At 37.9% G+C, this 13,225-nt stretch overlaps 1 protein-coding gene across 16 annotated transcripts in view; it reads right to left on the minus strand.

Annotated features, from left to right (window-relative positions):
- ENOX2 (ecto-NOX disulfide-thiol exchanger 2) overlaps positions 1 to 13,225 on the minus strand; it is a 284,143-nt gene that overhangs the window by 186,729 nt on the left and 84,189 nt on the right. For 2 of the 16 annotated variants that reach the window (XM_021080167.1, XM_021080166.1), the window contains exon 1: positions 3,985 to 6,172. The exons of the other annotated variants lie outside the window; for them this stretch is intronic. The gene's annotated coding sequence lies outside the window, so the exon portion shown is untranslated. Of the gene's footprint in view, positions 1 to 3,984; positions 6,173 to 13,225 lie in introns of those variants that run through there. 16 annotated transcript variants of the gene reach the window in all.

A 13,225-nucleotide genomic window follows, 5' to 3' on the forward strand; every position in this document is an offset into this window, starting at 1 on the left:
TCAAAAGCCAAAGTGTTACTCTGATTTAGGAGATCGCTTCAATTTTCAGTCCTTCCCTAATGGAATCCATAACCAATCCTCCACTGTTGTTTGTTGTTTCATTATTTTTTGAGCCCCTCCTCTTAGGTTTGAGGAAATACATCCTTTGGAAACAGATTTGGAGTGGTAAATTTACAGACCTGGTAAATTAACAGGCTCAGAATTTCCAGGAAATTGGGCATGTGCCTAAGTTGGTGTTGGAAAGAAGAAATAGAATAGCAATAAACTAAGGCCCTGAATACCTGACCAAGCAGCTTAGCCTTCTGGACAGATGCCAAACATGAGCATAAAGCCACAGTGCAGTGAACCAATTATATTTAAGAATCCCACCTTTGGGTTTCTAAAAGGCAATTGTTTTCTCTGATACACAGTGTCTCAAATCTGGTTTTCTATAAAGTGAATGGTGCCAAAAGCAGTTCTCATATTCCTTTGTTTTTCACCAGCTACTTCCAGCCTCAACCCAGTCACAAACCTCATAGACTTGTTAGGAGTGCTGCCAAAAGACAGGGAGACTTTAAGGCAGTGTGTCTCATCGCTGGCTGCATATTAAAATCCCCTGGGGAACTTTTTAAAAATACCGATGCCTGGCCCCACCCCCAGAGATTTTGATTCAAGTGGTCAGGGTGGGGCCTAAGTGGTTCATGTTAAAATGTTACCAGGTGAGGAGTTCACATTGTGGCTCAGTGGGTTAAAAACCTGATGTTGTCTCTGTGAAGATGCAGGTTTAATCCCTGGCCTTACTCAGTGGGTTAAGGATCAGGCATGGCCGCAAGCTGTGGTGTAGGTCACACATGCAGCTTGGATCCAGTGTTGCTGTGGCTATGGTGTAGGCTGCAGCTGTAGCTCCAATTCAACCCCTCACCTAGGAACTTCCTTTTGCTGCAGGTGCAGCCATAAAAAGAAAAAAAAAGCTACCGGATGATTCTAATGTGCAGCCAGAACTGAAGTACACTGGTCTAAATGTAGCAAATGAGTGTACGCTGTCCAAAGAGGTTGTTTTTTTTTTTTTTTAAGTTAAAACCCAATGACACTTGGAGAATAAGTTCAATTTCTCATTATCTACAATATGCAGGGCTCTGAATTGGTTGTGTGGTATAAATAGGTTAGACCTAAGCTTGTCTGGGCTATGATGCTTCTATGGAAAAGTTGGAAAGATTACAAGGGTTTCTGGCAACCAAAAAAACCCCAAACCAAAACATGAAGTCTTGGGAAAAAAATTCAGGCAAAGTGTAATTACAGGATTACATTCCTTTCCTTGGTCCAGGAGGTAACAGCTAAAATACTTAAGAAATATTTTGTCTGTTTTCTTATCTAGGGAGGAAGAGTCCTCACTGCCTTGGGGATTGGTCTCCAATCTCAAACACTTAGGTCCCCAGGCCAGTCACCGCTGCCATCAAATAGATCATTCGTTTGCTCTACTACATATACAACATCATGAAGGATGGTGGGAAGCACTGCATCTAAACTACAACTACATTTAAGAAAATCAGGGTGCAGTGTGGTTTGCCTATGTTACCTGTCACCTCAATGATTCCTTAGTGATTCCACTGAACTTTAGGAAAGATCTGGTAAAAAGTAAAAAATGCAAAGGAAGGACGGAGTTAAGTATAGCGGAAGTACAGGCCATAAAGACACAAGCTCTGGTCTCTGTTCTTCCATCAGCTTAGTGGAGAACCTTGGGCAAGTCATTCTCGGTCAAGGTTTCCTCATCTGAAGGATGACAGTTGAACTATGTGATCTCTAACCTCTGCTTTTAAAATAAAACAATGATAACAAATGTGTAGATGGAAGATATTTATAGAAACCTGATATACAACTCAGTAATGGGGTAGAAAACTAGAAGAATGCCTTCCTAGCATCACCTACCCAAAACTTATTTCGCAGTCAGTAAAGGATTTAATAGTAGTACAGTCAAGGCACCCTGAAAAAAATCAAAGCATTTCCAACACTGCTCCAAAAAAATCGCCTTAAGAATTTTGCTAATTATAAACCCGAACTTGTTAAGGAAGTGCAGAAAAGTTGTTTTTTAAAAATAAGATGTTTAAATACCAATATATCTTTTAAGTAACTTGTTGTCAATTAATATTATTTAGAGCACAATTATTGTGAAACTCAGAATAAGAATCTAACACTGAAATGCTAAAAACATGTCTAACATGTTAGGAATAAATTACCCTAATTGACCAAAGCTTTGCTCACAATATAAGACATTTCAAAATGTAATGATGCACTGACAAAAATTCTTGTATCCCTCTGCCAAAGTTATAGGGACTGCTATTAAATCCAAGTATGGTATTTGTGTACACATAAGAGCAGGCAACAATTACAATTTGGAGATATTTTAAATTTAATCTTTTTATTTATTAGTATTGTTATATAGCAATGAGCATTCAGAAAAAAAACTAATCAGTGTGCATTATGCAACAATCAGACAAAATACTCCTAATCCTCTGTCATTCTTTTTCCTTGGCCCCTGGGTACTCATTAAAGGTTAATTTATTTAAATCTCTCAAACATTCATTTCAATCTACTTTAATAAACTAATGAATCTTTGGAACTTTGCCTAATCAGCTTATGTTTTCTATTTTAATACATCTATAAAATGTCTTTTTTTCTAAGCTCATTCTTAATAGTTGTCTTCCCTCTTGGATACAGAATTGTGCTTCGGTAATAACCTGATTTGAGCATTTGGTAACACACTTATAACCTCATCCAACACACAGAGAATAGCTGTGGCTTGCCTATTGCTCTTAAACACAGTTACATTCTAGAGGACAGCGAATTGATTTATGTTCAGTAGGATAATAATCCTCCAAATTGAAATGGTCATTTTGCAGTTTAGTGGGAGTGACAATTATATTGCACCAAAGCTTCTAACAACTTTGGTGCCTGTCAAATGCTATGAGGGCCTATCAATGAAACAACTCCATTCTGGTCATTGCAAACCAGAGCAATGCATGGTAAGGGCCATGTGAGTTGGCAAATATAGGAGAAGTCTTCAAAAAAGTAGTACCATATAAATGGAGTCAAAACTTGTAACTTACAATCTGTTGAACTGCCATATTAAATACATTTTGTTTAATGGTAACTTTAGGGAATCTTTCATGTAACTATCATTAAGGTGAATGTTCTCAGGGTGGTGGCCAACATTCAGGAACCACATTACACTCTCTATACCAGAAGGCCAGAAATCACAGTCTTGGAGCACTAGGACATCATCTCGAATTCCTTTCCCAACCACTGACATTATAGAAGTTTACAGCTTACCAAGCGCTTACACAACATTCATGTGATGTTGCTGGATTACAGATGAGAAAAGTGCAGCTCAGGAGAGCTTCAACAATTTACCCAAACTTATGACATGAACGTGTGGAGGAGCTGGAACCCAGATCCTCTGGCTACAAATCTTTCCTTTGTACCGCACTGCCTTACCTGTAGGATTTGTGTTGGGGTTAAAGTTTTTACTGTTGCATAGTTCACCACTGATGAAAGAAAAACTGTAAAAGTTACCTTCAAGATGTTTTAGTAGTAAATAAATCAAATTGGCTAAAAATGATTATCGTAAAGTATTCAACATATCTTCATAATATAGGAAGTAACTCATTGGAGTGTAACTTCATGTATAAGAGCTAGAATTCTTAATTTCAAGAGTTGTTTTCATTTTAAATTCAAATTAGTGAAAATCATAAATGTATTCCCCACCCCTGGTCTAGATTTCAAATCTTTACATTTCTAGTGGAAGCAGATGCTTGGCTCTAAGTTACACTGCTAAATGTTTTCAAGTTGTCACCTCTGCTTTTCCAAACAGTAACTCCAAGGAATCACCTTTCAAAGTTCATTGTTCATTCATTACTCATCTGTCACCCATTCATTTCCCCAATCATCCAAATGACATTTACAGAATGCCTACTTTGAGCCAAGCAATATGACAGATGTGGACTCTACCTGAAGTTCCTGCTGCTGTCTTACTTCCTTAGATTAAGAACTCCTTGAAGACGGGAATCCTGTCATTCTGCACAGAATATAGCCAGTTCTATTAGCAGAAAATCACTTAAACACCTTTTTGACAGTGAGATTTCTGGTTTCCCTGCTGTCCACATGGCCCTCCAGACATATGGGAGTAGGGGAAGAAACAGCAGAGTCTGCTTATCAAGTCTGACCTTTGGATAATGACTAGAGTTCTCCCATCCGAGCTTGCTGCCGTTCTGCCTTGTGGTCAACAAAATGATTCAGCTCAAAACGGCAATATATCTGTTGCTGCTTCCCAGATATCTTCTAGCAAGCTACATTTTTAAAAATGCTTGCTTCTGCCCTTCAGCATAGTGGTGAACTGTCTCACCAAATGTACTGTCTCATCTGATTCAGTGGGAAGTAGGAGCTTATGGACAAGAGGTACATAGATTTGAAAAAGCTGCAAAAGCAGCAACATTCCCCTACTGCTATTACTAAATAGATGCTTGATTTTCTTATTTGAAGGATAACAACATACTCAGAGACTGCTATTACCTTTTCAACTTTCCTTCACATCATCCACCTCAAAGCTACCTTGTGAGGCGACCAGAGAAGGTATGATCATACCGCTAACATATGAAACTCTACAGCTCAGAGAGGCTAAGCAACTTGTTTAAAGTTCCACAGCAAGCCAGGGGCAGAGTTAGGTCTCCTAACTACCACTCTGGGGATTAGGCTGTTAGGGCTCCTAGTCATCAGGAGAGTTGTATTTTTAAGAATTCCTAAGAGTTAGGAAAAACTAATCAGTTACCTTAGTTTGTACCATTGCCTAGTTAATTATTTAGAAATGATTTCCTAGAACAAGAAGTGAGGGAACCAGCACAGTAAGCAAGCAATTCTGAATAGGAAATTTCTTTCAAGCAGACTGAACCTTAATTGCAATCCTTCCAAACTGAACATTAATTAAGCCCAAAAAGGTAGGATTTAAATAAATAAAAACAATGGTACAAATATTTTCTCTGTATTAGAATCCTTTTTAGTTCTGCAAGGATGGAGCTAGTTATGCCATGATACATCTTTTACTTACAAACAATGAGGGCATGGCTGATAGCATTCATGAGGCATTTTTCGTTTGTTTGCTTCTAGGCTTCCTCCAAAATATAATAATGTTGGCTTCACATACATTTGACACAAAATATTTTTGTTAGATCATATATAATATTTTAATAAGTCAAGAACTTATATTAAAAAACTGAGGGTCTTCTCATTTTCAGTATCATTTGTTCTTTAAATCTATACACTAGATTTGCCCAACACTTTGCTTTTAAAATATTTTATTAAGCGAAATTACATTTCTTCATCTTTCTAATCCTTTTCTTCTTGAAGATTACATAGGATTTTATTAACTGGCTTTTCTAAGTATCTGACTTCTTTCTCCCTCACTGTGAGTAAACCACAAGCTATATTACACACATACATTTTATTAAAACAAATGTCACTTTTATTGTTTCCTGGACCACCGCAAAGGATAGCCCTTTGTGATCCGAGTCAATTTACCCATGACGAAAACCTTTCACATTTCAAAAACTTGTATTATATAACATGATTACATCTGTACTTCATAAATAAAACAGAAAATAGCATGTGTGTTTTAATTACCAACTCCAAATAATTCGTTTCAGAGTAAGGAAATGAATTAAATGGAATACAGCCCAGCCATTCTAGGAAAAGGGATTACAGATAGGAGCTGGGATAACTGTGGTTTAATCTACCCCTTCTCAGGGACTTATGGGTGTTTTGCTTGTTATAATATATTTTCCAGCCTAATATAGTGATAAAAGTGTCTGAAAAACAAAACTTTCCGCATTTTCTTTAAAGGGTTGACTTTCCTTTATAGGATCCCTAAACATAGTAAGAGATGGTTGACAGCTGGAGTAGTACCTCTTGCTCCCTCAAGCAAGGAAGAGTTGATTCATTAGGAACCTCATATATTCGTATATTGGCTAATTGCCTTTTAGGAATTAAGAATCAGATTTCCCTCTCAATGTGTATACCTGACTTCAGCTGTGGGCTGTTTCTTTGCATTTACTTTCAATGCTGCTCTTTGATTTTGCTGTATAGCTTTTTTTTCCTTCTCTCTCCCCCCCCACCCCCTTTTTCAGGCCACGAGTGTGGCATATGAAGTTCCCAGGGCTAGGGGTTGAATTGGAGCTGCGTCTGCCAACCTACGTGACAGCCACAACAATGCCAGATCCAGGCTGCATCTGTGACCTATGCTGCAGCATGCAGTAATGCCATGGGATCCTTAACCCACTGAGCAAGGCCAGGGATCAGACCCACAACCTAGTGGGTACTAGTTGAGTTCTCAACCTACTGAGCCACAGCGGGAACTCCTTTTTTCTAACTTCACATTCTTAATATAGTGGGGCCTCTGTATGAAAGTTCTATCTATTCCCTGCTACTAAGTAGTTGATTTCATCTTTGGAATCCATATCAATCTAGGACAGGCTTCCTGTTATAGCTGCTCAGACTCAGATTCATTTTGCAGTTCCATGTTCTCAAACCTGGCATCTTCCCTGTTACATAAACTGTTAATATCTCAACTCCCAGAGATCTCATACTTCCTGGTAAAACTGCCTGTTCCCCTACAATGATGGTTTCAAGGAAGCTTTGGACTTCAAAACTGCTTTTCCATATTTTCAAAAATGTTCTTTCTATAAATAATGTCATCAATAAAGAGAGAACAGTTACCACTTCTTGAAGAAATTTAAGCTGAATGCAGTAGAAGGGCAAGGAAAAATAGTCCAGGGTTCTTTAACTTATAGAAAGGCAGCTTCCTAGGGAAGATGTCTTGAGATGATATCAGTAACTAAGTGGTCCTTCTGACTATGCCAACACTATTAGCATCTTTTTCTCACCCTGGCTGTCCATTCCATGCCCTACCTTCATTGATTTTTGTTTTATGATTATTTTCATCTTATGTTGTATAAGTACAGCTTACTGCTCCTAAGCAGATAGCATCTTATCTACTTACTGTGCCCCCATCCCCTACACAGATGTGCACAACACACTTGCATACTGTAGTATACTATACCACACTATGTACTCCACAAATACTCAATACATGCTTGGTGACATATTTTATAACATATTTTATAAGTCTTCTGGACACTTTTCCCTAGTAACAACTCATTCTCTTTTTAACACTCCTTGTTAGAGAAATGGAACTCCTTGGAGAAATGGAACTGAGGTAGACATTGTGAATGGAGTTACTGTCTTTCACTTGGGGAGCAATATCAATGTCAAAACCCAAAGTATTTTCTTTTCCTTTCTTTTTTTTTTCTTTTCTTTCTTTTTTGGCCACAGCCACAACATATGGAATTTCCTAAGCCAGGCATTAAATCCAAGCCACAGCTGTAAACTAGCTGTAACCTAGCTGTAACCTAAGCCACAGCGGCGGCAATGCCAGATCCTTAACCTGCTGCCACAGAGGGAACTCCTGGGTTGTATTTTCTGATGACAATTATTGTTCCCCCATGCAGTTGAAGGGGAAGAGAGGAAAACTAAATTAGAAATGTTTATTCTCAAAATTTTACTGTAAAAAATAAGCAATTTATCAGAAACAAATGATCCATAAGTGGCCATACACCAATTGCAGTGATATGCTTAACTGGTAGAGTTCACAGAGACACAATGGCATCTGTTTGTGCAATTTCCTTTACCAGACTGGGCAAAGTATGGTATTAGGGAGCATCATCATATAAATAAAGGATGCTATGGATTACAGCAGATAGAACTAACAAAGCTCTTGCTCTAATACACAAAGTTCAGCCGATATATAGCCTTTGCTCAGGAAAGAGGAAAAATTTACAACTCAGCATGGCAGCAGCGTACAGCACACTTTCTTACTTCATTCAAATCTTTCTACTGTTACAGAGCACCACCACGTTAACACTGCCATTCTGTGAATGGATAAGGAATTGCTACCTCTGACTTACTGAGAAAGCATCTTCCACTTAACAGATTCAAATAAACTTAACACCATGCACAAACTAAAGTAATTAAAAACAAATGAGTGAGGGGTATATAATTGCATAAATATTTCTAAAAATTCATGTAGCAACAAAGAGCAATGAGTGGCCTATAGAACTTTAAAATATTAACAGTGCATCATAAGGATTTTTTAAGGAGTCTTTGCAAATCAGCCAGGGGTGCTAATGGTGTAACTTTTATTATTAGTAGAGCTTGAGTTCTGTTCTGCTTCTAGAATCAACAATGATTCACTAATAGGCTTCAGAGAAAACACTGAACTAGAGCTCATGTTCATGACTTTTATTCTGAATTATCCTAAATGGAGTCCAAAGACTGAAAGAACCTCATTTTAAAAATCCTACACATGAAGTCCAAGAGAAAAACTACCAACAACCAACAACGAATAGTGCTTTATAGTTTACAAAGGTATTTCATATCATTTTTAACTTTTATAATTCTAGGGGTTGTAGAAGGTAGAACAGATATTATTATTACTTTTTTTAAAAAAATAAGAAAACTGGGGTTTAAGGAGGTTTATTTGCCCAATAGCTTATAAGGGGTTAAACTGTTCTCGAAGCTGCAAATTTGGTATTCTAGCACCTAACACAGTGCCTGACATATGGGTACTCGATATTGACTTAATGAATGAATATATCACACTACCTCCCTTAACTACACTTACTCATTTGCAAACAATCCCACAGCCACATTCCAGAGTAGCTGATAAGGTCATTTACTTCTGAATAGGAGGCAAAAAGCCATTGTGAAGATTAATGCAGCCATGCATTTTGATGGCATAAGGCCTGTGAGCTGAAAGAATAAGTGTCCAGCCACTGCAAAGTTTGGAATAGAGTTGGTGAAAAATTTGCAGGATCTTTAAAAAATGATGGAATGATTATCATTATTATTTTGTGGGGGAGGGATGGTGTGGGAAAAGTAAAATTTGGAAAGACATTTGAACTCCAGATATGAAATTAAACAATACTTCCTAATTGTTATGCCTTCCATTCTTTCAGTCAGAGAAAAGAAACCTTAAAGTTGACAGAGATCTTGGCAGTGACCTGGTATAACCCCCTCCCCGCTTGCCATTTTGCTGAGAACTCTGCGGCGGCTGAAAGAGTAAGTCATGGCTCATTAATGGGAAATCTAAAACTAGACTCCAGTCTCCTTACTGACATAACTCCTCATGGGAACAGCTGGGACTCATAGCCTCTCTATAGGTGATTTTCTAGAGAGATTTTCTGTCATCTAAAATCCTTCCCTAACAAGTGATCATTGTATAGCTCTACTTGGGAACATAAGATTCCCTTAAAGTGCAACTTAGATGTCAGCAGGTTGTATTACAGATAAATGCTTCCCTGGCCTTCCCAGAAGATCAGAATAATGTGATAAAGAACAAAGGCTCTGGAGTCAAACTGTCTAGTATAACAATCCTGCCCTGCCACTCACTGACAGTAACTTTGGGCAATATAATTAACTCCTTTATGTTAGTTTCTTACTTCACAGAACTTTGGAGATAATCCAGGTAGAGTATAGTCAACAGAGGATCTGATACACAGCAAAATACTCAGTAAAATGTTACCTTCTACTCACTGTTCCTTACTTGTAGTTACCCTAGGTACCTGAATTAACACTGGCCCCCAGGGAGACTTGAATAACTTTCATTCAATTAACAGATATTTATTGAGGAATTATTATGTGCTAGGCTCTGGAAATACAACAGTGAACAAAACATAAAAATCCTGCCTTCATGGAGCTTACACTCTACTAGTGGATACAGAAAATAAAATAAGTAAAATACACCGTATGTCAAATAGTGATAAAACGCTTCATGTAAATACAGGAAGTAGATTACATTAGGTCTATTAGCAAAAGCTTTGACCTACTCATTTTCTAGGAAACATCTGGTGTCTCTTGCCTCCTGCGCTTATTTTTTTTTTTTTTTCACAGCTAGGACACACAAAAAGCTAAGACTTCTTTAAACAGCCCCTTCTCATCTTGAGATGTGAAGATAATGGGATAGAAGACAGGTAGGAAAGTTGTATATGTGCACGTGTTAGAAAATGTTTCTGGTCTATTGAATTAACAGGAGAGCAGCTTCCAATATTTAGCCATAAAGCTGGAACAAATAAACTAACAAAAATGCACACAAAAGCACCACCAATTTGGTATAAAGAAGGGCATATGCAACTTTGGAAAGAAATTTCAAAATCTGTAACATCTGCAAAGCTCTCAGATATCTGCTACTCATTTAGCATAAAGGGTAGACTCCACACTTTGGCAAATATGATTTGGATGGGATAGAAAGTAGCCTAACAAGAACCCCAAAAAACCTCCTGGGAATAACCCTATAATATAAGGACCTTGTATTCTCCAAGCACCTGCAGTTTCTATCACATTATTGAGCTGTGGAATGTATAGATCTTCACTTTGTATATTGCCACCCACTTCACGGAACTAGAGACGAAACTAGCAATTTTATATCTCTTTTAGTATACCAAAGAATGCACGTTTTATGGTAGGCTCCTAATTGCCCAGGTGTGTGATATAAAAATCAGTAGGTTTTTAGTTGTTTTTAATTAGCTAAGGCTGGTCAATATTTTCTTCAAAATCCTCTGGCCTGGAAGTGAGTTTCTGTCATGTTCCTAATGACTAACAAGAAATGGTGATAAAGGTGACAAAAAAAGTAAGTGACAATATTCATGAGAATTTTATTCAGTTTATTAATACAGACATATTGCTTTAGTTACCTGAAGATATCAGAAAATTACAATTCGTTTCATCTTTGTTGGTAGCTGCACGAGCTATTCCACTACAGAGGAAGAGCTGATTTATGTGTAGCTGTTGAAAACACAATGAACCAGTCACCACAATTTTAACAAGTGTTGATGCTGGAAAACCCACTTCGGATAGCATCTATAACCCTGTCATGAAGAAAGTTTACAGTACACTACCTAAAGTAATGATGCTAGTTCCACATTTGCCAGGATTGGTGTCACTGCTATAGTACTGGGTTACACTGGAGTGGCAATGAAAACACACTCTTTCATGGTCTTTGAAACAAGGCCAAAGCATATGGCCAAGAATGCTGCTTTTTTATTATCTTACTATGGTCTAAGCTGTATAGCATGTAGACTGGGCTAATACAAAGTTTGTTCTCATTGTCCACAACTAAGTCACTCTTTATACATGTCCTCCCCTTCTCATTCTCAATGTACTAAAATTGTAGGTAGAACAATTTACAAGGAAGATCATAGTTACCATTACAATAGGGGAACATCTTTTTTTTTTTTTTTTTTTTTTTGCTTTTTAGGGCAGAACCTGAAGCATATGGAAGTTCCCAGGCTAGGGGCTGAATCGGAGCTACAGCCGCTGGCCTACAACCACAGACACTGCAACGCAGGATCAGAGCTATATCTGCAACTCACACCACAGCTCACGGCAATGCCGGATCCTTAACCCACTGAGCGGGGCCAGGGATCGAACCAGCAACCTCATGGATCCTAGTCAGATTCGTTAACCACTGAGCCACGAAGGGAACTCCCAAGGGGGTACATCTTTATTACAAGTGAAAATTAAGTCTCCACTTACAAGTTAACAGAATATGTGGGTGTGTGTGTGTGTGTGTGTGTGTGTGTGTGTGTGAGTGCACACACGCTTAGTGGACCTGCAGAACAGATGTAAACAAGTAGCCATAAAACAATGTGTTAAGAATAAACAAAGTGCTCAAAAATGGAGTGACTAATTCTTTGGCGACCTCTTCAATATATCAAATTTGAGCTGGTTCTTAAAGAATATGTAAAGCAGATGGGAGGAAGGAAAAAGAGAGAAGAGTATTTCAGGTAAAAGGGATTTCTGGAGCAAAGACACGGAGAGCAGAGAAAATTCAAAATTATATTTAAGGAAAAGTTAGTGGTCTGTGTGGCTTGAGTATAATGTAAAAGGGTGCTGAGGAGCAGAGCAGCCATGCCCATGCTTTTGCTATGAGCCTTGGATGCTATCTGACTTCTTCCATAGTTTCATTAGCGTCATCTAGCAGTCCTATGGAATATTACCCACAGTAAAATTCTCTGATGAAATTGGGCTATTAGAAGATAGATAAAGGGGCATGAAAAATGCAAAATGAAAGGTAATCAGGGAAAAGAATCTGGACAATGGAAAGTAGAGGCAGGATTTAAGGATGCTCTCCTCAAACACACTGGATACAGTGTTGGGGGTATGGCAGTAGACCTTAGGGATAGGATAGTTATCTCTCAGCCAGGATTTGTGCCCAGAGTCACATTTTTCAAAAGTCTTCTAGTAGTGGCTTTGATTGCAAATCAGGAAGTAGTTTTCACATGGAAGCAGAGTTCAAACGGCAGTCATTTGCCAACAGAAATCAGTAGACATGATAAGGGTCATCATTAAATGCCAAGGGCAGTGCTTTGTAAGTCAGATATGGCTGATATGACCAAGATCCACATATTTGACCAGTTCACCTTGACATAGTAGACCCTCTGTTCTTTATTAAAGCAAAGGCTTTTTTCTGACTTTCAGAATACAACACAACAATGGCTTTGGTATTATGGAAGAGTCCTGAGTATTTCCCTCTAAACACACCTCACTATCTTCACTCCCTTTCCCTTTCTGATATTCTACAACTTGTCTTTTTTCTTCTCTTAGCTCAGGTCTTCCATGAGTTATCTACAGGAATTGTTTTAGCACTGTTGATGACTCCTCCCAAAGGTTCAAAAGGGAGTACAGATGTGTAATAGAAGACCACCAAGAAATACTAGCATAATTCTTGAAAATCTGCATGATCTTGAATTGGGAAAATTCTTTTTTAAAATATATTTTATTGATGGATTTATAATGTTATGCTAATTTCTGCTGTAAAGTGATTCAGTTATACATACATATACATTCTTTTTCATATTCTTTTCTATTATGGTTTATCATAGGATATTGAATATAGCTCCCTGGTCTATACAGTAGGACCTTGCTGTTTATCCATTCTACATATAATACTTTGCCTCTGCTAATCCCAAACTCCTTAAAGAACATTTGAAATCGTTTGAATACATATAAACCATTCCTTATTTCCACATACCACAGAACTTTTGGAGCTGGAATGGGCCTTAGAGACCATGAAATACAATTTCCTCACTTTATATATGAAAAAAAAATTAGTAGAGAGGTGAGATGACCTGTCTAAAGAATACAA

The sequence above is a fragment of the Sus scrofa genome, chromosome X (genome assembly GCF_000003025.6).
Source record: "Sus scrofa isolate TJ Tabasco breed Duroc chromosome X, Sscrofa11.1, whole genome shotgun sequence".
Classification (NCBI taxonomy): Eukaryota; Metazoa; Chordata; class Mammalia; order Artiodactyla; family Suidae; genus Sus; species Sus scrofa.